Genomic DNA, 25,225 nt, shown 5'->3' with positions numbered 1-25,225 from the left:
ACTAATTAACATTAACAGGCCATCTTCACAGCTTGTAGCATAACTCAATTGCATAAAGATGTGTTGTGCACAGTCAGTCCTGTGGGGGATGTTGGGATTCTTCATAGGCAATTCCCTAGCTGTGACTAGACACACAGTCCTGTGTCTGCCAGCAATATCAACTGAGAGTGGGAGAAAATGTTCTGTAGTGCCTGGAAGCAGAAGCTTCAGACACTAAGCCTCCTATGAAATGCTGGCAGTGGGTTTGAAAGGCAGCTCAACTCTTTCCAGGCATAACCAAATTCCCAGAGCTGCTCAAAGAGTGTCATGTAGCAAAGCTCTGTGTTTCCTTTAAGCTTCTGATGCCTGTCCCTCTGTTCAGTATCTCATAAACCTTATGTATGCTGGCCCAGTGCTAGGAGAACCCTGTGAGTTTGGAGAAACCTTTAAAAGATCCTGTTGTCAAGCATATCTGTCTGGAAAAGCTTGGTATAATCAGAAACCATAGGGATAAGCATCTGCATATGATTTTGGAAGAAAATAAAAAAAGAGGTGAAAAGAGATATATTTGAAGAAAGTGCTTCTTCTGCAGCATAAACCCAGATCTATCAGAGGTTATGTCAGTGGTGCTTAAGGTACCTGAGGGACACACCAAGGGAACCTGCCAAGTCTCATAATGAACCACCTGAGGCTAGGTGCTTCAGGAAGCCTTCCAAATTTTAACTTTTTGCACAAAGCAAATGTAATACAAGCTTATGTGAAAGCTTTTGGTGGGTAGATTTCCTTCCAAGAGTCAGAAAGAAATGGGAGAGAGGTTAGGAGAAAAGGGTGTGGCAAGGGAAAATAGCATCATTTTCACCCCAGAGAGAACAAAAAAAATGCTTGATTAGTACCTTGCTGATAAGACTGTATTTTATGATTGATGTATCAGAAATGGAATGGAAGAAGACCTGAACTAAATAGGATTTCTGAAAACGCCTGAAGTTTACTGAGCTCCCAATGACACATGACATATGACATGACTGAGCTCATATGACATGCAAAAGGCAAACAATGGAGCATGTAGCTGCTAAAGGAAAAGTAAGGTCAAACAATTATTAGTGCATTCTTTCAATTCCTACAATTCTCCTACAGTGGGAAAGTAGGAAAGGAAAATGCCTCTGTAGAGATTAAGAGGCCTGTAGGCATTCTCTGAAGATTAGTGTTAATATGTGTTAAGAATGGATTCCAAATGCTCACAGACTTACTCTCCCTATGTTGCAGCAAGCCAAATTCTTTCAATTGAGGTAGGCTTTGTCAGGGCCACTATCTTTTGCTTTTTCTGTTGGTTGGCAGTGTCTGTTTTCCAGATTATATCAGAAAATGTGTGTATGAGACACAGATAAGTGTGAAAAACTGAAAATACAGGTCATAGAGAAAATCTGTTCAGAGGTTACTGCCTTGTGTTTGAAATTAGAAACTAAAGAAAAGCTAAACAGAATTATTCTACAAAAAGTACTTTTTGGAAGGTAAAAGCTGCTCTTTAGAGCAGGGAGTGACAAGGATGAAATTTGAGACTAATGGCTTAACTTCTCAACTCATCTTTCTGTCAAGACTCTTTCATCACATCACCTTATAAATCAAGTCCAAATGAATCCTTCCCAAGTGCGAATCTTCTCAGAAAAATGACAAGTTAGGATTCAGAGACAAATTCCTAAAAAATCTCAGGCTTCATAGGGTTTAATGCACTTATTAAACACTGAGGAAGACTTTAACTTGAACTTTCCAATGGTGAAGATACCACAGTAAATTTTTTTTTTTTTTGTATTTGATATACCTTTTAGTCTTAAAGAGACTACTTACTTAGTTTATACTGGAAAGATGCTGCTTCAGAGAAAATATAATATGGGATGCAAAATTAAATTCTTTGCTTTTTTGCCTCATTCATCTTCAAAAGAAATAAAGACTGTATGTTTGAAAAAATTCCAGATTTTCTAGTTGATTTATGATCATTATAGAATCCACCTCATGACTTTTGAATTTCAAAGAAATGCACATAAAACTGTGTAGTAGACAGTAGGGCATTCAGGACAGCAATAGTCAGCTTTGATTGAAAATATAATAAACAAAGTTTAGAAGTTTTTTGTTGTTTTTTTTTTTTTTTGACACAATATTATAATCATGAGTTTGTATGTGAGACAATGAAATCTTGCAAGACAGGCTTTGTTTGTTTTATTTTTTAAAGGTGACTATATTATATCATATTAGGATAGTGCTTTTGTTCCTGGAAAAAATTTGTTGTCTTTGCTTTAGAAGTCTCTGAATTTATTAAACATCAAAGTCCTTTTACAGGAAAATCACTCATTTTGACAAAGCAATCAAAAACTCAGTGAAGCCTATGTCATCTGAGCATGACATAGGAATCAGAATGGAATTAGAAATATTAATTTAGTTGGCTAACAGAGACAGAAAGAGGGAAAATATTATTATCTATTTTTAAAATTATTTTTAACACAAATTTCCACAGAAGTAACACATTAACTCCATTAGGCAAGGAATACAGATAACAGAGGTTTGGTCATAACTGAAAACACTGAGTACCAATTACTAGGGAAAAAAAAATAATTTCCAGTCTCTGATTAGAGAACTGTAGTGAATTAAACACCTGCCACACTTCACACTAATAAACAAAGATTGATTTCTTTGGGATAGCAATTTGGCCATGACCATAGCAGGTCAGATGTTGAGTACCAGATGTATTCAAAGGCTCTTGGCTATGGTATTCAAACCTTTGGATTTAGTTTTGACTCTGAATGTAGCAGTTGTTTGTTGCTCTCCTCTTGCTCTCTCTAGACTCCTCCCAACCATTGACACTTTCAGATTCTATGCCAGGTATCATGTTTCTTGCTTCATAAATGTTTTGTTTCATCTTCTTTATAACATATTGCATGTAGATAACATCAAAATAGCTGTTGAACTTTCAAGGCTGCTAATTTAGGCATGGGCATTCTTAGAAGAAAATAGAAGCAACTCTGAGAAGAACCATACAGAATATTTAGAATCTTATGATAGCTTATGATAATGGAAAGAGCTCAATAGTTCTAGCTTTATGAAAGAAATACCAAAAGGATACACATGCATTAGTAAGGAGAAAGGAGTTGTAAATATTATATGTATGGTCGTATAGATTTATCTGTGCGGTTGCTACCATGATAAAGGTTTATTGTCAGCAGAGGATGACCAAAGCATAGAATACTTAAACAAAATGTATGTATGGAAAACAATGGAGACAATGGAAGCTGGTTAATGTCGTTGCAATAGTCATAATGTCTGGGAAAAATACATGAAGATTAGAAGTAAAAAAATGTCACTGTTAAATTCAAGAGGGATAGAAGGAAAATTTGGGGAACTACAGTCCAGTCAGCACCACCTTAGTCACTCAGAACGTGATGGAGAAAAACCTCCTGGAATATATAGATATAGACTTAACAGATCACATAATGCTCCAGAAAAGTTGATTTAGTGATCAGAGAGTCTTTCACAAAAGGAAAGGCTGAGGGAGACAAGATTTTTCAGCCTGGAGAAGGTTCAGGGAGGTCTCATCAATGTTATATGCGTACCTGAAGGAAAGGAATGAAGAAAAAGGAGTTTCTCAGTACATTTCTCAGTAGTGCTTATTCATAAGATACAGGCAATGTACACCAATCAAAATATACAAAATTCCATCTGAACAAAAAACCCTTTTTTTTTTTTTTTTACTTTTGTGAGGGTGGTCAAACATTCTAAACAGGGTGCAAAATCTCCATACTTGAAGAAAGTAAAAAACTTAACCGGACCCAAACAACCTGCTCTAGCAGCATTCTGCTTTGAACAGGGAGAGAGTCAGACTAGATTAATTTAATAGGTCACTTCCCACCTAAACAATATTGTGATTACTGTATTTTTCTCTAATGTGTACATTTATTTATTTATGTATTTTTTTGCTTGTCTTGTTGTTTATTTAATTTTGTGAAATGCAAAAAAACCTAATCAGAAAAAATATAGCTGAAGATGTACAAAGGAAGACAGAAGAAATAAACGAAATTTGATAGTCTAGAAGTGGCAGTAGGCATAATAATTTGAATATTGCACTTAAAAGATCATTAAGTGAATAAAAAATGATGAGTTTAATGCTCACTGTTTTTAGTGATTTTCACGGAGGGAGTTAGAGAGAATGTGGTAGCACTCAGAGCTCTGCTGCTGGGAAGGAATGCAGCGTGTGGTGTCAGGTGAACAGAGCAGCAAAAGTCTCACAAGGTTTACTGCAGAGCTGTGAAATCTGTCAGTTTTGTCCGTCAGAGAAACTAGAGCTTTTAAACTCTGCCCTCTAAAGCCGGATAATCTGGCACAATAAAAAGTCCATAAGACCCAACCACTAAATGCTTATAGGTTTGAAGACAGAGCCAGAAAAAGAAAATCAGAGGCATTAGCCACCTGTCTTTTCAGTTCCACTACAAATTGTTTGTTTTTGCAACTGGTTCTGTAACCTGCAAACAAGGTTTGACTGGCTTGGAATATGAGGGGAGAGCAGTGGATATTTTCTACATGAACTTCAGTGAAGCCTTTGACACTGACTTCCTCAAGACTTCCACGGACAAGCTGACTGCTTGTGTGTTGGATGAGAAGACATGAGGTGGGATAGAAAACCACAGAGTGGCCAGGCCGAGAGGGTGCAATCAGCAGTAGGGAGTCTAGTTGGAGGCAAGTGATTAGTGGTTTGCCCTAGAGATATCAGTACTGGGTCCAGTCCTGTGTTACATCTTTATTGATATGGATGATGAAGCAGAGTAAACCTCAGCAGGTTTGCTGATTAACCAAAACTGGGAGAAGTGGTTTGTACCCTAGAGTGTCTAAACCGCCGTAGAGAGGCAGCCACACAGAGGAACCTGGACAGTATGAAGAAATGGGCTGAAAGGAGACCCATGAAATTCAACAGATGGAAGAACGAAGTCTTGTGATTGGGGAGGAAAAGGTCCATGCATCAGTGCACACTGGGGGCTGACCCAGTGGAAAGTGACTTGACAAAAAATAACTGGCATGTCTTGGTGGACACCAGGTTAAACATGAGCCAGAAATATGCATTGCTGAAAAGAATTTCCATGACATCCCAGGCTGCACTAGGCAGAGTATTGCTAGCCAATGGGGGAGATGATCCTTCCCATTTAGTCAGCACTGGTGAGGTCACACTTGGGGTGTCATGTCCAATCCTGAACTCCTCAGTACAGAAGAGACACGGACATTCTGGTGAGAGTACAATGAAGGCTACAAGAATAGCTCACATATAAGAAAACTCTGAGGGGGCTCGGCTTTTTCAGCCTAGAGAAGTGAATTCTCAGAGGGATATTATTAATATTTATAAACACCTGAATGAAGGATAAAAACATGACAGTCAGGCTTTCTTTTGTGGTGCCCAGTGACTGAACCAGAGACAATGAGTCCAAACTGAAACACTGAACACCAGGAAACACATTTTACTCTGACAGAGACAAGAGGGCTGGTACAGGTTTTCCAGAGATGTATGGAGTGTTTCTACTTGGAGATATTGAAAATCTGTTTGAACATGATCTTGAGCACCTGGCTCTAGGTGGCTCTACTTGAACAGGAGAGTTGGATCAGATGACCTCCAGAGGTCCTTTCAGCTTCAGCCTTTCTGTGACTCTGTGAAGGTTCTCTACTTTGCTCAGACTGCAACAGCCGAACACACTCTAAATCAGATTCAAACAAATGTAGTCCATAAAAATGTGCAATCTACATTAGATTAGGCAATAAAAAACAAACACAGTATGTTTTTTGGTGCACTATTATGTGGTCATCTATTAAAAAACAATTATGAAGTTTATCATGTCATGGGAGAAGATATCTTTGCACATCATCATCATCATCATCATCATCATCATCATCATCATCATTTACTCGTTAATAATAGCAATAGAGATTTTATGAAAAACTGATTTTGATTTCCTAACTCCATAAAATAGTCTTACAGGCCCTAGAAACTGTGATTCTGCTAACAGTTCATGTGCAATCAGTTTAAATCTGGACATCTGCTAAGCTCTACCATATATTTATCCCCTTGTTACTCATTATTCAACACCAACCATGTATATAAATACAAAAGAATGTAAGAACAGCTGTACTGGATGAGGCTGAAGGCCCTCCTAGCCAAGTATAACATATCCAGCAGCAGCTTGGAACAGGTGGTTAGAGAAAGAGTGAAAGGAGCAAGGCAAATATTAAATGATGGTTTCCCTCTCTACTTTTTACAATCAGTGATGTAGGTACTTCACGAGACCAAAGTTTCATCTGGATGCTAGTGTGTAATCTATAGACTGATCTCTCAACTATTTTTTTTATCTCCCTACTGAACTCAAGAATATTTTATATATCTTTGGAAAGTAAATGTTATAATTAAATTTCAGGGTTTTGCAGAAAGTGTTTCTAAGCATTCTGGCTAAAAACTCTGTATGGTATTCCTAGCTCTGCAGTATTCAGAATGGTGATTTCAAATTCATCTTCTCAGTGCCATTCTTGATTAGATTATCTCTACTCTTTTCTTTTACCTTCTTCAGAAGATGAGCAATTGTTACATAAGTTTTTTCTTCAAATGGAATCTGTCCCACACTCCAGATGTTCTTTACTGCATTTTTTACAAGCTTTAGCTCTAGATGAACCAAAAATGAGCTGACAGAAAGAGCACAAAGTGTTTAAGGTGTAGATGCATGACTAAATATATTTTCCTCTTAATTTTTTCTCCTGCTCATAACTTTAGATTATTTCACTGAATTTTACATGAGAATTTTAATTACCTTTATGTTGTGTGGCCTTCTCTATGATTAAACATAATATGCTTACAAAACTTAGTTACCCTCGTAGAAGATTTGGGCTAACTTTTGATATACATCAATGGAGTGCTACCAGTAACCTGGGCAGTCAATTGTGCAAGAGCTCACCAATTTTTGCCATCTGGGACAGCCCTGACTGTCTGGCAGACAGTCTGCCACCTAATAAATGCTGACTGAGGCAGCACTTTCAATCCACTAACCAGTCACTTCACTAGTACATTCAGCTATTGGTAGCTTAAAATAGACAGGCAAGTACCTTTTTACAATGAGAATATATTGTGATTTCAGTTTAAAATTTCAGTCTAAAGAGCAAATTTGGTGACACTGGGTCAGAAGTCACTAGATGTATGATTTTAATACATAAAAATACAGGTTGCACTAAATTTGTGAAGAATTCAAGCATTAAACCTGCAAATAAATAAAGCTATTTAAATATTATGTGTAATTGCAGTGGAGTCTGTGTTCTTATGTTCTTTCTCAACTTCAGTGCAGTTTCTTGCTGTTACTAGATGAGCCCCTTCCATTTTTATTTTCACTCCCATACCCTCATCTTTTATTCTATATAGGTTCCCATTTGCTAAGTAAAATCAGTACCTGAGGTCCAATCAGAGGCTCTGTCATGTCCACAACACCAGCTTTCCCACTTTTTGCATTTGACTACCACTTGAGACTTTTTCCTGGTTTTTTTTCATCTTTCAGGCTGTCTTACTGGGGTCTACATTAATACAATAACAAAATAAATATAAGTCACATATTCTATACAGATGTTACAACATCTGTTCCTAATTATTCATCTGGTACCTTGTAAAGCATCAATTATAGGATCCCAGCATTCCCTTGTTCTATTCAATGTTAGGCAAATGAAAAGAATATAGTACCCACTTAGGAAACTGAGTAGGAGAAGGAAAGAGAATTGGCAACTGACAAAAATGTATATTACTAAATTCTTGAGAGTTCATTATGCATTATTGCCCTGCAAGATGAATAATAATTTTAAAGGCTTTTAAGACATGTATTAAAAGAGTCTGTGTAAATACCTATAAAATAAAGTCAGTAGAGAGTACATATTGAAAGCATTAAGGCTCATGAAAACCTTGGTGATCTGTTGCTATGTGATTTGGTTTCTATGAAGTCTGCAGAACCTTTTTTTTTATTTTATTTTATTTTATGGCTAAAAGCAGACAAAATCGTGAATAGGCTCACAACTGGGACACAGGATTAAAATATGTTTTAAAAGGTTGGATAAAGTATTAAAATGGAAAAGGAAAAGCAAACACAGATAATTCCCAGGATACTTTGCATACTATTCTCATTCTCAGGTTTTAGAAGAATATTTATTCAGTAGTCAGAATCTGTGTTCATTAAAAATCTACAGCTGACAAACAAATCACATGGCCACATGCAAATACGCTAAGACTGTTTCTGGATAGAAGGAATAGAATTCTCCAACTTAGAGGGATATTTCCGGAAACCAGTGTGGGAGAACATTTTGGTTTTCTGTTCTGCAACTTTTTATATATGTATGTGTGTTTGTTATTTGAACTTTCTCTAAACTTATTGTTTATAAGATTGCTAATGCTACACAATCAGTTAAGTCAGACTTGGCATTTGCTCTGCAAGGCAGTAGAGGAAATTCATCAGGGTATCCACACACATGCCTTACACTATTTACACTGGCACTGTGATGAATTCCTGCATCAGGGCCATTGATTGTTTACCAACATGAATACCACAGGATCCTGGATAGGATCTCCATAATCTCTCCTCAGGTACATGATTAAGTAGCAAATGACACCCACCAGCATCTGGTGAGCTGTCAGGTGCCAGAAGGTGTTTGTAGTGGTAATTTGGCCATCTGCAATCTGTGTTGTCAATGTATTGTAAGTTATCACTGTCTCAGGCAATATTAACTTGCAGTGTTCTTCTGACACTTCAGTGGGTTGTGAAGCAGACATATGGTACAAAATACTTCCTACCTAGCTCCTCCCACCTTTCCAATAGCAATGGCTTCTGTTGCTTATCAGTGAAAGTACTGAGGATTGTTCTTAAGATTTCTCTTCATAGCACTTTAATATTAGTACTGCTGATGTATTTTTACACAGTTTTAGGTGTTCTGAGTCACTTTTGTGGCATGTTTCTACATTGAGAAGAACACAAGACATAGGACCATATGGCCCATGGTAATTACATATTTTGCAAATTACTTAGCAATTATACCTGAAGTTACCAAGTAGTTCAAAAGCAATTACCTTATAACTTGATTTTGGGTTTTGTAATAAGACTTTCAGTTTATATGGAAAAATAACTAGATAATTATTTTATAGTAATATGGTCATTAAACAGTGGCCTAAATAATTAAGATTTTAATTAATTTTACCTTTTTTTTTATAAAACAATGCATCTGGCTAACAACTTGTGTGCCATTGTTAGTTAAAAAAGCTAAGATATATTTTATTTACAGAGATCACAAAAGTATGTTGACCCTCAAGAACTCCTTGGACTTGATGATTTTTATGTGTTCTTTCCAACTCAGGATATTCTATAATAATAGGAAAAGAAATATCAGATAATCCCTTGGCTGTAATTATTTTGGGCTGTTATTGCTATCATTCTTCCTGGATCATGTAAAAAGTGTGGGGTTTTTTAGACTTTTTCTTGTATTTTTCTAATATTTTTCTCATGGAATGAATATCACACCTAGAAACCATTTAGAACGAAATAGTGAAGATAGGAATCCTCCAACCACCCATTTTCAGTAGAAAAGTTAAGTGGCCATAGCTGTGGACATATTAAGGTAACACTGCAGCTAAAGGAAAAATTACCTGATGGATGCAAATGCATTTTTATTTTTAGACCAACAACTTTTGACATGGAGAATTAGAATGAGAAGATAGGACTCCAAATGGCAAACATATTGTGCATTTATTTAATGGGCACTGAACAGCTCAGGGCATTGTTAATAGTATTCAGGGGCTTTCATCACTGGGTCGCTAAGCTTGAATCTGGCCCAGGCCTGCAGTGACTGAAAATCATTACAATTTGATAGTTCTTCAGTGCCCTATGCAAAATGAGTTATGTTCTTACTCAGGAACTGATGGTCATTAGTAAAAATTACTACCCACTGGAGAAGAAGAAGATAGATAAGTAAAAGTGTGGTAGAAAAAGAGGTTATACAGAATTAAGATTCGTTATCATAGAAAGAGAAGAGATTACATGAAGTATATCTATTACAGAATATTAAGAATATTAATGTAGATGTTATCAAAAAATTCCCTTTTGAAATGTTTTATTCAGGTAAAAGGAAGTGTCTTGTTTCCTCTCTTCTTTGAAAAAAAATTATGAAGAGCTCAGGTTTTTTGTCCTTGCTAAAAAAAAAATCCATTCTGAAAGTTTGGGTTTAGCACCATAATCTAAAGTAATAAGCAAATCTCCAAATGCTTTGAAACCTGTAATGATTAGTTTAGCAAAATAGAATCAGTGCTTAACTTCATTGGGAACTGTTTAAGCTGCTTGCAAATCTGGCATATTTGAATGGTGACAAAATAAAATAATAACTCACCAAACTATTTTTTTATTCATTTCCTCTTAATTATTTTACTCGTTCAACGAAATAGAAATCATAATCTGCAAATACTAGTGTGGGGTGGTTTTTTGTTTTTTTTTTTTTTTTTTGTAGGCTTTATTTTTTATTTGCAGCTTTTTGATTTTACAACACTGTAGAAATTTTAAGCATTTCAACAGTAGAAATTGTGTCTATTGATAAGTGAGCTAACAAGTTCTGTGTATCACTTATTATCATTTTCTCTGTGATAAAACATAGGAAAATTGAAAGAAAGAATGCAGATAAATCACATACTTATCTACATACTTAGTTCATCATGGAATAAATACTACCATCTTAGATGGACATTTTATTATTCTTTACTCAGTAACTTAGCCCCTCTATAAGCATTTCTGTAGAAATTCATTTAAATGACTGACCATGTTACCAAATTTTCTCATCAGAGTTCGACTTGCAGGAAAAACAGAGAGGGAAAGTAACCTGCTTGCTCTTATGCAGATATTTGCTCTGCCATGGTGCTTCACCTCTATGTTACTCCTGTAGTGGTGCTATTGTACCCTCAAGAATGTACCTAGAAGGAGTGGTTCACAGAAGTACATCTCAGCCTTGCGTATGCAGGTCAAGGTGTGTATCCTAAACAGGAATGTTAAGGGCAATGTAAGTTTTTTACTTTCCAGAGTTTCTGAGGAGGACTGGTGTGCTGAATACTATTAGGCATGGTAATTTAATAAAGAAAAAGAACCCATAAATTAGTTCTATTGTGCGTTTTGAAAATAAAAAAAATTCAAGCCCCTAAAGTAACAAACAAACCCCTCAAACTTATGTCTGTTCTCAGGTTTTAATGATTTGAAATTCTCCAGCCTAAAATGAGGAAACTGTCTCAAATGTACTTGATATTCAAAAGCTCCCCCAAATAAACTCATTTCCAAGTACTATACTTTTTTTTAAATTACAGCTTTCCTGTGGATGTGTCAATAATACCATCTAACTCCAATTCATAGGGAGAAAGTAAGTGCTTCTGTTAAAAGATTCAAGGCAAAAGCACAAAACAAATCATTGATTTCCATGCCCTGGGAACTAACCTGACAACTAATTTTTCTCCATGTTCTTATTTTCCCCCTTTTACAATAAGACAAGGGTGGAATATGCACTCATTCATTATTTGAAATATTTGTTGACTTCAGGGAATGCAAATTCTTATTTAAGTATACTACTTAAAAACTCGTTGACTTCCTGTCATCCCTTCAGTACATGTTTTAAAAATATAAGCCCTTTCTCAGACTAAAGAAATAGTTCTATATAAAGTAGGCTTTATAGAGAGACTCCATAGGCTCATATTTCCAAGTGGATATATATGCTTTGCTCTCACCAAGACTCTATTGGCTTGTATCTTTACTTTCCCACCCCACCTTAATACTCTTGATAACTCCCTTTCCTTCAAGCTATGTCAGTGAAGGCTTAGGACTCTCACCATGCACTTACTCACAGCTAAGTGGAATTTCTATTCTTTAGGGAACACAGTTTTGAGCATAACTTACTCAGAAATCTGGGACTTCACAGTTCACATTATTGCAATTCAGGATCCTGCACCAGAATTCTCACACAAAAAAAAAAAAAAAAAAAAAAAGAAATGTTTTTAGGCATTATTTTAAGCTTAAGAACCTAGGGGACATATCTCATAGAAATATAGATAAGAAAACTAACAAAAATGAAATACAAATATTCAACATGAAAAATAAAATTTACTTAATTTATTTAAGAAAATTAGCTTAACATGATTTCTCGGAAATCCATCTTATTATTTTATAGGCCTTATGAATGACTGATCTTTTTTATTTATTTAGAGATTCAGGTTTTTCTAGGATTGCTGATGTTTTTCTGTAAAAAGAAAAACAACTCTTTTCATAAAAACCTTTTTATACACACCGTTTGTCATATTTAGGTTGCAATGGGTGGAGAGCCTATTATGTGCAAAATACCACTTACAACTGAAGATGATCTTGCAATTGTTAGTCAAATAAAAGCCCAGTCGATTTCAGGAATCAAACCTTGGAAAAATCTGAGTAAAGCTGTGGAATCTGCTACAGCACACAGTGATTTCCAAACAGATAACTTATTTAAGCAGCTTTCATTTATTAAACTTTTTCATGTAATGCAACATCTAAACCAATTTGAGATACAGAGAACAGAGACAGAGACTTGAATATAACCCAAATCTTCTGACCTCTGCCATTTCTCCAGGGTAAGCACATAGCTGGTTAAGATTCTAGTATCTGAAAAATGATAATTTTTCTTGGTGTCTTGGAGAAAAAAGTGAATATAAAATGCAGTAAGGAAGAATCAAAACCATCAGTACTCCTGAAAGAAGCTAAGAGGGATTTTGATTGATTACTTGCTTAGAGTCCTCTTTCTGTGGAACCATTTCCTCTTGCTCGATTATGCCTGTGTTTAGAGAATTGAACACTCATTGCAAATAAAGAGAAATGCTGTTCATTTAAAAGCATATCTTACTTTTTCATCATTTTTCCTCATTAAAATTATGATATGTGGCAACATTTTGACAAAACATTCAAAATAAAGAGTTATAAAGGAATAATGGAAGTAAGAACAAAAATAGTTTTTTCCATCAGCTTAAGTAAATATCAAAATAAAAATAGTCATGTACTTATAAAATTAAAAGGCTTAATTTAAACATTTTTATTGAGACTTGAGAATATAAAGAAAGTACAAGGTCATAAGTAAGTAAGAAACATACATCTGCCCCTCTTCTTTTAGTCAGGAGATGTGACTTATGTCTGATCTATTTGTTTGGTTTTTTTTTTTTTTTTTGTTTTATTTTTCAATGTTTAAAATGAATTCTTCATTTAACTTTGGCCTTATATGACAAAATAGAAGATCAAGATTATGACAGACAAGCAAAACTCAGAAAATTTACACCATTTATTATTTGAACCTGAAAAATCCAAGGAAAGAAAATTTTCAGAAACTTCTCAAGATCTTTTGACTATATGAAGTTTTGTCTATCTTTGTATGTATAAAAAATTAATTATATTTTTTCAGAATGTCTCTTAAATATTACTGTGATGTACACAGAAGTGAAAGTTAGGGTGGAAAATGCATGTATCTTATAGAATTTTTTTTATTATTGCTATTATTATTTCTGATATTTTGATTTCAAACTTTTTGGTTCAGCAGAAATATTCTGAAGGATTTATAAGTCAGACCAAAACAGCTTGAAAGTTAACTGCTTACAGCAACTGGCCACAAACTAGCTACAGAGAATTAGTCATAGGAATTATTCACTGGATGATTGTGAATAATGAGCTAATTTAGGAAAATCACAATCTGTTCATGGACAATTTGTGAGCTGAAGAGAGTTAAAATTCATCAACTAAATTATTTGTTATAAATTATTCACCAAGCTCTAATGAGCACCCAAAAATATGGCTGCTTATCTGAAACTTATTCAAATTGTGTTTCTGTATATTTAGGAAAGCCAGCAATATTCTTTTGTACTTTTTAATATCTCTTGACAGTGTTTTCATTTTACTTATGTTCCAAGCTGAAATATGTAGCACAGAACAATGCAAAACTAAGAGATCTTAACAAGGAAGGAAGGAACACCCTATTTCACATTTAAAAAATATTTTCACTGATTTTAAATCAAACTTGTGGTGAAAGCATTCAACATTTTAGCTAATTCTTTTATTATAGCAGTTTGCATTATTATAGCTCAGCCTTCTGATTCTGATACATCTAAAATAAGATAAACTGACTTAAAATGTTACTGGAAAACAATTTTCCATACTATATATTCCATCAGTGCTAATTCAACTTTCTAAGAAAAAATTAATCCGTTGCAGTTTTTGTTGTTAATAAAACTACTTTTGCTGTATCCTTTCAGTCTCTTACCACATAAAGAGCGAATACATCACTTTTCCCCTTTATCTAGCAATGCTGATGATAAATGTTTCAGTATTCTGTAACTTTTATTTTTATGTGGTTTATAGTGGCTATCAGAGAATAATGACAGCACATGATAATAACCTTCCTCAACTGCAGTTACATGCTCAACCTAACTGCCACTAGTGTGTTAGCTATTAGGTAAAGCACAAGCACAATGTGCTTCTGCACATTAAATACAGGTACAACTGCATCTGCACTCAGCAGTGAACAAGCATCACAATGTATAATATTTAAATACTTTGATGCCAAACTTGACAATTACTTAGGGCAGTGAAGAGTTTAAATGTATTTTAAAGGGAGCTGGAAAAATATTTTGGGTGGCAATTGTGGGATGTAGACCTTGGCTGCCCACTAGTATCTAGTGCCCACTACCTAGCAAGCTTCTCTGTCCCTCCTCTTCCTTGGAGATTTTCTCAAAAATAAGAAGGGAAACTCATGGGTTGAGATAAAGACAGTTAAATAAAGAAAAGCAAAACCTCCACATGGAAGCAAAGGAAAAGTTCTCTGCTTCCCTCTAGCAGGCATGTTCAGCCATTTCCTGGGAGCAGGACCTCAGTACGCACAGAACTTCGTTCAGATGATAAATGTCTTAGCCACAAATGCGTTCCCGTTCCATTATTTTCCTTGTCTTTGCTGCTGAGCATTATGTCATCCAGCATCCCTTTGGTCAGTTTGGATTGGCTGTCCTGACTGTGTACCTGCCTTTTCTTACTCTCAGTCTATCAGTCCCAGGCTGGAGAGAGCCTTGATGCTGTGCCAGCTCTGCTCAGCAGTACCCAAAACACTGACGTTAGCAACACCTTTCTGGGTATAATTGCAAAGCACAGAACAATATGGTGAAGAGGGGAAAGTTAACTCCATTCCAGACAGGTGCAATATGGCAATTTATTTTACATGGTTTTAGTCACATAGTAGAAAGTCAATTAATTTCATGCCATTTTCTATATGAGCAGTATTTTAGGTTAGTTATCATAGGCTTCCTTCATATTCATCAAGAAGAAAAAGGCATGTTAAGAGACTGGTTTGTAACAACCATTTTAGATTTCCTTTTCTAGTATAAGATTAATTCCGTGAAAGAAGGGACACACGGCACTACAGTGGCTAGAGAAAGACTCTGGACTGATTGTCTTAGATCTAAAATCTAACTTCTATACACTTATGATAAAGGACTGACTTTATGTGACTTACTGAGAAAGCAGTTTCCTTAACTCCTTTTCTGTAGTCAGTAGAAAGAGAAAAGGGCTCATCTAGAAAATTCCTTTAGAGTTTAGCTGGTCTGAATAACATCTGAAGATTTTTTCATCTCTCTTTTGACTTTGTGGTAACAGAACTGGAAAACGAGGAGCTTCAATCATATATACAAAGTTACAAGAGGAAAATGGGGTACAAATATTAAAATTTAAGAAACATCAGACAAATTTTTCAACCTTGTTAAGTGAATGTGGGACTTAGTAGCTGAAATTTGGCAACATTGGTGGATTTTTCATTTTAGATGTCAGGAATGAAAACAATCCTCCTTCTATTATTTTGTTCTGGCTCAGTGTTTTGTTTGTCAGTACAGACTGGGAACCAACCCACTGTAAAACAGTTCTGTGATGAAGATCTGGTGGTCCCAGTGGACAGCAATCTATTTATGAGCCAGCATTGTGCCCCAGGGGCCAAGAAGGACTGAGGTCCTCCATGGTGCATTAGGAAGACACTGCCAGTGGCTCGAGGAAGGTGATCCCATCCCCCCAATCTGCCCTTGTAAAGCCACATCTGGAGCACTGTGTCCAGTTCCTAAGTACAAGAGGGACATGGAGCTCCTGGAGCAGATCCAGAGCAGGGCAACAAAGATGATTTTTACTTCCACCCATGACTTCTCACTTTTCTGGTTCTCTCCCCTATTCCAGTTGGGTAAATTGATGGAGTGACAGAATTCTTGGTTGCTGGATGAGATTAAACCATGACAAGTTGTCGAAACAAAGGTGAATTTTAATGTCATGATCTGGAAAAGGAAGAATTGCCACCCTGGGAAAACACTAGACCTTTTCAAACATTCAGATTTTATTGAAACTTCAAAAATGGTGTCAGAAAAGCTGAAGATCTCTTTGTATTAAAATGCAGAACACCTGGATGAAAAATGGAAGCAGAGAGGGAATCTGAAACAAATATGAATGTGGTAGCAGAAACAAAGATATTTTTCAGAATAAGAAAGAATTTTGGAAGTACTTCAGAAGAGAAAAAGAAAACAAAATGAAACAAAAAACTAGGAGAGACAGGAGATTTCTCCAAGCTCCATCTCTTCTGATTCAGTTGTAATTTCTATTTCTAAGTTAGACATTGAGCAGCTAAAGAAGGGATTTGGCTGTGACCCACATTAATGAAATTGAGAGCTCCTTTTCACAGATCCATAGCAGATCTAAAGTTATAGCTGTTGAACCTGCTGCAATAATACTTTATTTAACCTTTCTACAGACTGAAAAAACAACCTCACTTTCAATTATCATATTTATGCTTTGTTCTATATTTAAATATAAACAGCGGTATAAGAGAGGATGTACTTCCAGTTAAGTCAAAAATTAAGTTGCAGGCAATAAAAATTCAATACAACCAACTGCCATATTTTGTCCAAGTAATTTAAGACAAAAGAAAATATTATTTTCCCATCTCTTTTTTTCATCAACTCTGAAAATGATACTATTGAACACTTCAAAAGGGCATTATACAGCTAAGTGTTCTGTGGCATGCAGATGTTATGGTGATGGGGCAATATAAACAGCTAAGGATTGCAGAATAGGGCATTTCTACTGCTCAGTAACTGCTCAGTATCACTGTTCTCACCTGGATTCTCCAAGATACATCACTGATGAATTTCATGCTCTCATATGGGCCAAAGATAAATAAATAAGATAGAACACCTTTATTTGGTATAGCTTAAAGCCTTGCAAGCTTTTACATAACCCTAAAGCAATAGCTGTGAGCCAAAGTTTGCATTATGTGCCTTATTACTCACAGATGTACAGTTAGCACCACTGTTATTTCCTCTTTAATTGGGAAAGGTGAAGATTTTATGGAAATTATCAATCAAATATGTTTATCCATATTTACTCTTTAATTAACAGCAGCATAAAAGCAGAATAGCTCAGATCTCAATGTTTTTCACAAAGGCACATGAGGTATGTGCTCTGTCACAAAATTCACTTTATATACATATATATGCACTTGGCTTTCAAAGACAATGACTATTGTAAGATCAACATTATAATGACTGCACTTGAAACTTGACTATTGAGTACCTCGTTATACAAATACTGCTGATTCTTTTTTTTTTTAAGTCTGTCACATTAATTTCATTATGATAGTTTTATTTCAGTAACTCTGACACTGTAAGCTCATTGTGATCATGCTTCAGAAATCTCTAATGGTGATAAAATTGTTCTTCTATTTGCTTTAGGATGATGTCTACATAAATGAACTAAATAAAGCTAAGGTTTAATTGGAAAAGTTAATTCTTTAATGAAACAGCAGATGAGCTTGTTCACTTTGAGCTCAATTAACACTGTAATTGTTGAATACAGTTGGACTGATAATACAGCTTTAAAATATTGTGAGAAGGACGCATACACCTTCCAGGTCTTGTCAAGCTGATTATGCATATCGCAAAATAAAGGACACACTGCTAGCTCTGTAGCTGCAAAATCTCCCTCCAAATCTCAGTTCTATAATATCTGACTATCTCCCTATTTAAGAAAGTTCTTTTTTTTTTTTTTTTAACCTTGTTTGTTTGGGTTTTTAATAAACCTTTTAAGTACTGCCTCAGTTGTAAGCAAACTCAGTCTCTTAACAGGTTGTGGTCCAGTACATGTAGAAGCTGTGCAGTCTCACAGGCACCTATGAGAACTTGGATAAAATCAGTACCAACATGAAAATATGGGCTCACTGAAAGCACATTCAGGTCAATGATTATGAGCTACTAAATTATATAGCTATATTAGGCCTCAATTCTTTAGCACATTACACAGTTAATCTCACTATCTCCACAGAATTCAAAGGAGAGACATGAATACATGATGTCTCTATCTTAACCTTGGATTAGTCTTCCTACAAAGTTTTATATCAATTATGCTTGCATGAATATATATGCTCATTTTTACCCTGCCTACAGTAAAAAGTCAGATGTATCCAGAGGTTAGATTGCTCCTCTTTCTTTATCTCTAAAAACTTACAATGGGAAAGTTTTGTCAGTATTTGAACATGAATTGCTGGTCATTAGGCTTTTGATTCTTTACATGGATTCTCACCTGGATTCAGCTGGATATCAGGTATTTGCAATGGCTTACCAGTGAAGTATTCCAAACAGAATTTACCTGGGGCAGTATCACTCCTTTCTCACCCTGCACTTTGCTTTAGATGATGCTGTGTGCAAGTAGCCTATCAAGCAGTAACAAGTCCCCACAACTCCACTGGATCCAGAAAAGCCCAAGAAAAGTCTGCCCCTTACATCACCTTACAGAATATGTCCAAATGACATAAAAGAACAGTGTCAAAAGGGATAAGTGCAGAGAAGTAGCTGCCTGCCAGGATAAGTGAATTTCCTAACTCCAGCAGTTGTCAATGGGTTGGGCTTTTTGACCTATCACTCAGCATGGTCTTTACAAGTCTCCTCAGCAGAAATTTTTATAAGGTTTTACTTTTTTATTTCTTCATGAGCTCTCATAATGGTTTTCTTACAGAGCTTTAAATTTAGGTGTGATTTTAGATGGTGAGTTTTTGAAGCACATTGGTTGCTAACCTAAGTTCTCATGCTGATTTAAGTAGAAATATAATTAAAACAATAGTTAAAACACAGGGACTGCTAAGAGTTCTTAAAATCATAGCTTAAAAACTATAAGGAGAGAAGACAGAAATATTAGTCCCATTATAAACCGTCAACAGGAAAAATATATATATTTGCTTTAAATGATATATAGACGTTGGCATATGCAAAACCATTACTACCTCTCTAAATTTTAAATTGAGTTTAAAAATAAAGAAAATTAACCTATTACATTCAAAAATCAGATCCTTACAGTTCAGTTTCATCCCATTATATCTGAGCGAGGAATGGGAATTTTTAAGTTTCTGTACAGTTGGTAGAAAAGAAACCACAAAGGAATGTACCACATTGCCAACTATAGAAGTATAGAAGTAAGTATAGAAGTATAGAAGTATAGAAGTATAGAAGTGTGTCTACTATTTTAATTATACTAGAAACTTGGGCTTCTACACATCTAACTTGAATATTTAAAACAACATCCCTTTAATGGTTTATGGGATTCTATTTTCCACTTTTTTTCAGAACTCTTTGTAAGTGAATTGGAGGACGAACAATAAGCACTGACAACTCAGTTTTTAGTATCTCCTTACTAGCAGGATGTAAATCTGAACCCCTCAAGGCTCTTCCAGGAATTGAAAAGTCATTTTGGCCTTTATGAGAATTGATCCCAGTCATATCGAAAGACCAAGGTATCTTTATCTTTAACTGTACCTTGATTATTTTCTTCCTTGCTTGCTTGCTGAAGCTCTGTCAGCACTTGAAGGTGCATGCTCCTCGATTTCTTGTCAAATTTGAAACTATCCAAAGCCATAAAAAATATTCTTTAAATACAAGTTTTGCTTAATGCTGTTTACAATTTGGTCAGTGATTAAAGGTAAACCAGTAACCTTGGTAAAACTCTAATAACATTTAATGGGAGTAATCGAATATTCTTGTATTTACAGGGATTTTTTCTAAGATACTTGACCTTATATTTTGGGCAATGCAGCAACGGAATAAAGATAAAGACCAATGACAGAGCAGAACACACTGAATTACACTGTAAAATTAGATGCCTCCATGAACTCCAGCATTGAATAGAACTCTCCCTGAAGATCATAAACTAGTTTGGGTTATAAAGAGCCTTTAAAGGTGACCTAGTAAACCCCTCTCCTGCAATAAGCAGGGACATTTTTAACTAGATCAAGTTGCTCAAGGCCACACCCTACCTGATCTTGAAAGTTTCAAGGATTGGCACATCCACCATCTCTTTGGGAAATATGTGCCAGTGATATACCAGTCTCATTTAAAAAAAAAAAAAAGTCTTTCTCATATATAATCTAAATTGGTATTCTCTAAATTTAAAGCCATTACCCCTTCTCCTATCACAGTATTCCCTGCTAAAATTTTAAATTGGCCTCCATCTTTCTTATAGGCCCTCCTCAAGCACTGAAATGCCACCATGATGTCTCTCTGGAGCCTTCTCTTCTTTAGGCTGAACAACCCCAACTCTCTCAGCCTAGCTTCACGGGAGAGGTGCTCCAGCCCTCCGATCATCTTTGTAGCCCTCCTCTGGATCCTACAGTCCCTATGCTGTTGTTAATTTATTCTTTAGTTGTTTTAGTACCTCAGGCCAGGCTCTGTTTTTCTTATTCAGGGATAAAACAGCAGCTGTGGACAATGGGTATTGTAAATGGGCAAGATATAAAAAAGCTGAATAGGAGAGAGATATGAAGACAAATGATCAATTCCATAGCAGAACAGAGCCCTGGCCTTGGCAGATTTGCCATGCAGGGTGAGACAAGCCACAGCTGTATTTTGGCAGAGGGCTGGGCCCAGTTGAGCTCTGTTTATGCTTAAATGGCTCCTTGCAACTAGCCAGTTAATGATAAAGGGATTGCCATGGTGACAGCAACATCCAATTGCCAGGCACTGTGGGAATTTCAGCCAACTGTATCTCCCCCATGAGTGATGTGAAGCAGAGAGGTCATGTACACATCAAATGTATCTGTGACTGAACGTGCTTCAGCAGCCAAGTCTAGTTAATACCCATGCTATCAATTCATTTTTAAACTGCAACAAGTGCATAAAATAGGAGCAAGCACTTAATATCTGGCAGAGCACATAATAAAAGTGAATCCATGTAGCTGTAGTCAGCACATGGCAGCAGAAAAAGGAGATATAAATGAGTCGATTGCTATGTATGTCAAAACCAAAAAAAAAAAAAAAACAAACAAAACAAAACAAAACTAAACCAAGCAAAACAAGATTTTAGAAACTTATTATCTTTAGAGAGAAATAGCAGTCCATTCCCATCTTGCCAACTCAACTTTCTCTGACAGTAGTTTTTCTTGTCCAGATTTATGTCAATATTATACTCAATAACTTGGTAAACCTGTGAATTCCAGGCTGTTAAAAGCATATTTCACTCAAATATACTAGCCAACAAAAGAATCTTAGCAAACCACTGAAAACATTGATTATCTTCTGTTTCCCTGTTTTCTTGTGGATTTCCCCCCACTCTTTCCAGCTTCTCCTTCAAAATATCCTTTGGCTATTGTTTTCCACTTGTCTCTCTTTTATGAAGATTTTGTCCTTCAAAGATTCATTTTTAGTTCTTTCTGCCTTATCACCATATTAAGTTATATGTCATCTACCATGATGACTCATAAATCTCTTTCCTCAGCCTTGATTTAATTTTCATACCCTATTTCCTGGTACATTATCTGGATTGCCCTTTTAATTGTCAAGAATTAGCATTTGAAAACCTGAGCTTTTCTCCTTTTCCCAGCTACAAACAATTTCTTTCTTCCCTGTCTGCTCACACTAGCCAGCAATTTGGTCCATTTTATTATCCACTCCTTCCTCCTATTCAGCCTCCTTAGGGCTTAACTGGCTTTTTGCTTGCAACACATACAGGAAAGGATCCTTCCTTTCGGTACCCACGGTTAAAAATGAAAATGTCTCATATTTTAATGCTTTCTTAGTAATAATGGCAATGTGCCTACAGGTGCCTGTAGGAAGCTCCCTGCAGAGTTTCTTTTAAAATCATGACAAAGAATGTTTTGTCTTTATGATCTTTAGAAAGTAGATTTTTAAATTTTCAAAAGATGTTAAAATTTCTAATCCAGCAACACTGTCATCCAGTGTAACTTTTGGATGTTGCATTTACAGAAATAAGGACTAATAACTATAGAAAAAGCACTAATAACTGTAAAGAACTGTAATTCTCCTCACAAAAACCTTGGATATTGTGAAAAATATATGACCTGACTCTCATTATGGATTTACACTTTTCACATGTGTCTGCACTTTCTACATTTGTTATATTCTACATTTTCACAATTTTAAGATAGATTTTTGGCTTTCATAAGAGCTAAAATCATCAAGTACTTTGTTTATGACAGCTGTTCTTCTTCTTTGACCCTGACAATCCCACAGCCTATAAATACTGTAAATTTTATATTATTTTCTTTACAGTACCTCTTAGATATGGGTTTCTTTAGGCTTCTCTCCAATACATATCCCATTGAGGGAAATGAGTATTGTGCCTTATGGGATCAAGGCATCAACACTTACCTCTGCTGTGAGCCTTTATTGCTCGCTCTCATTAGCTTTTGTTTTCATCTGTTGTTCACTGAAATGTCGGTACATGCCCTCTGAGAGCCTTTATTAAAATGTGTGACAAAAAAAATTGTTAAGAGACACATGAAAACCTTGGCAATGAATAGGAAGTGGACCTAATAAGACTATTACTAACTTAGACTATAACATGCTATATAGTGATATCAAATTGTTTACTTGTGTAAAACTGTTGAGGTGCTGTCTCTACTTCCCTTATTCTATTCTTTTAAAGGTCATCATTCCTTCATGTGTGGTTACTCCCCATTTTTTACAATTATAACAGCAATTGAAAAAAACCAACCAACCAAACAAACAAACAAAAAAAAAATCCCACAAAAAAAACCCACCCAAAACCCAGTGATTTTATGAACCTCATTGTTTAGCGTGATTCAAATTATGAAAGAAAATACCATTCACCTTGACACTTTTCAAGTGTTGGCAACACTGTTGTTTAGAAGAAGGCAAGTATACAATTTAGTTAGTAGGAAAACAAAATAACTATTCTTTAGAAAAATATCAATAATACAACATTTGTCTAATCTCAGAACATGAATGATTTACGTCTTTCCTTAAATATTAGAATATGGAAAAAAATATGATGTAGAGAATATTGGACTTTTCCTACTATGTAAAATGATGTGAAACACTACCATTAAGCTATGTATTTTTCCTTCCTCAAAATACAATATTTGACATTTCAAATTGGGATGATAAAATATTTTGCTTTGATAATTTCATTTCCTGGAAGTATTCAAAATTAGCATGTTTCTTCCAAATAAGTTTTCTGATATAATTTTACATAATGACTAAAAATTAGATTAAATCATAATTAAAATTAAAAAAAAATATTAAAATTTGCTCTTAACTTAGGTAATCCATTTGGAGAAAACATTATTTTTTTGGGTTGAATATCTATATACATATCTGTCTCAGGAATGATGTTTTTAATATAAAGTTTTGCGGAAGAACTGGTGTGAAATTTAGTACTTCAGTTAAATAAACCGTTGATTCTGTACAGTGGTAATAGAGTCAGTGTCTGAAGTAGCTCATCAGTTGCAATATTGGTTTACAAATTACAGGGTTGATCTTGTTGAGAGCACCATCTTGAAAGGACAATTCTTAGCACTATAAACTATGCTCTGAAACAAACTAGATTCTTTCTTTAATCATTGTCCACAGTCATTTGTTTCATAAAAACTTTTATGCCATAAGTACATCAGCAAGTCCAAAAAGAAGAAAAAAATATCTGCATTAACACAAATCTGTATAGGAAACTTAAGAATATATGCACAGAGGTATTTATCCATGTATTCTTTTAGTATTTGAAATTTAGCTGTTCTTGTACTGCAGCTATTTCAGGTTCTTTTCCAGATCTTTTATGTGGGTGTTGAGAGTTTCAATGGAACATTCTTAATTGCTTCATTCTTATTAAGTTGTGAGAAAAGTGTGATCTAAATGAAAAAAAAAAAAAAAAAAATAGAGAAAACAACATTCCAGCTTATCAGTCTTGGCTACTGAAAAAGAAGGGATAGAGAACAAGTTGCATTAGTAAGAGCCAACAGTTCACTTTCAAGGCCAGTTGCACGCATTCAGAGCTGAAAATATTCCCATGAGACTGTCACCTCTGCAAAAAGTGAAGTTCAGGCTGGAAGGTTTCATGACATTATGCTACATTTTATGAAGTCACATGCCAAAAATATATTATGCCCAATTAATTCAGTGCTTTGTAGATACAGTAATTTGGAAATGCTTATGACAACAGCTCCTGGCCAGGATATTTATAAACAGATTTTTGTCAATATGGCTTGCAGAACTTGTCCCAAAAAACTAGGCTGCAAGACAACGCATGAGGAAGTAAAATTTCTACAGGTGACCTTGTGCCTTTGTATTTTACTTTCAAACTCTTTTATTTTCCTCTATGAAAAGAATATTAGAAGTACTATTCCTTTTTAATATAATATTTTAGAGCTACTTTAGTCTGTTTTAACTGTCTAAAGAGCATGAGACCATGAGAGCATGACTAATCAGAACTATGTGTTTCTCAATATATGGTTTCATACATGCTTCTTGCATATCTTCCATCCGTTTTGAAATGTATCCTCCCTCCTTTTCATGCAATCCCTAGTTTACCATGTGATACAATGGTTTTGCTTGGGTTTTTTTCCTAGTGGAATGGAGTAAAGAACCAAGGGAGAGTCGACAAGTGACAATGAACAGCTAAGAAGGGCTGTGTGCTGTAATGATAGAAAGGGATGAGGAATTGTGGCACTGAAGAGTTCAAGAAACATTAAGGAGAAAATGTAAAAAAAAAAAAAATTCAATTTCAAATTTTTATTAAAAATAGACTGGCTTGAAAAAATGCAGAATGCCATCAAGGGCTTAGATTCTAGGTGTGTTGCCTAATTCCAGAAAATACACATCAGTAGATATTTGACAAATATTTGAGAATCATTTGTA

Source organism: Oenanthe melanoleuca, chromosome 1 (genome assembly GCF_029582105.1).
Source record: "Oenanthe melanoleuca isolate GR-GAL-2019-014 chromosome 1, OMel1.0, whole genome shotgun sequence".
NCBI classification, from domain to species: domain Eukaryota; kingdom Metazoa; phylum Chordata; class Aves; order Passeriformes; family Muscicapidae; genus Oenanthe; species Oenanthe melanoleuca.
The sequence above is the reverse complement of the archived record's forward strand: the minus strand, read 5'-3'. Positions refer to the sequence as shown.